The following is a 1,024-nucleotide window of genomic DNA, read 5'->3' on the forward strand; positions in this document are numbered from 1 at the left end:
CAGACAGAAGCCTCAACGTTTCACCAAAACAGTAAGTTCTCCAACAAAGAGCTCACGGCATACTTTGAGAGAAGGCTACTCATACATAAAAAACTAAACTCCGTCCGAACAGCGCTTGGAACGCCCAACGGTACCGACCGGCCGCCGTGTCATCCTCAGGCAACAGGGGTCACTGATTGCTTATATGGAGGAACATGCGGTCAGCACACCGCTCTCCCGGCCGTATGTCAGCTTACGACACCAGAGCCGCTACTTCTCAAGTAGCTCCTCACAAGGGCTGAGTGCACCCCGCTTGCCAACAGCGCTCGGCCGACTGGATGGTCACCCGTTCAAGTGCTAGCCCTGCCCGACAGCGCTTAACTTCGGTGATCTGACGGGAACCGGTGTTACCACTGCGGCAAGGCCGTTGCCCACACTCAGACATAATAAAAATCCGAAATATCTAGAGGTCGTGCTTGATAACGCTCCGTTACAGATAGCATTTATTAAGACCAGCTGTCAAAATCAAAACTAGAAACAACATTCTCCAGAAATTCTATGGCGCATCATCTACATCCTCTCCATCGACATTCCGTACTTCATCTCTGGGATTGCTGTATCCAGTTGCGGAATATTGCTCCCAACCGTGAATGAACTGTACTCACGTAAGTCTTTGCTGACACACAACTGAGCCAGATCGTGCGTCCTGCAGCTGGTACAACAGCCCTACGCCACTTTCTGGCAACCCACACTTAGCAGCATGCCACATTCTTCTCTGCTGACAGAAATTCACCTGTACGAGAGTACAAAAAACAACAGAAAACTCCTTGAATTCTTGTTGACGTAGACGTTCCAACGATCGGTAAACATTTGCCGCCACCTGCCCCCCCCACCCCCACGTCCACCCCACCCGACACCCCCCACACACATAAATACGGCGGATTAATCCTGCGACGGAACAACGTAAGACGTCGTGCATAACGACCACGCCACGTAGCTTTCAACTGTCACGAAAGATCTGGTCGGTTATTAACCGAATAAGAAT

At 50.8% G+C, this 1,024-nt stretch overlaps 1 pseudogene; it reads right to left on the bottom strand.

The window, feature by feature from the left end:
- Positions 1-293: 293 nt before the first annotated feature.
- On the bottom strand, positions 294-411 carry LOC126419784 (5S ribosomal RNA; annotated as a pseudogene).
- Between the last annotated feature and the right edge of the window lie 613 nt (positions 412-1,024).

This window comes from Schistocerca serialis, chromosome 1 (genome assembly GCF_023864345.2).
Source record: "Schistocerca serialis cubense isolate TAMUIC-IGC-003099 chromosome 1, iqSchSeri2.2, whole genome shotgun sequence".
NCBI lineage: Eukaryota > Metazoa > Arthropoda > Insecta > Orthoptera > Acrididae > Schistocerca > Schistocerca serialis.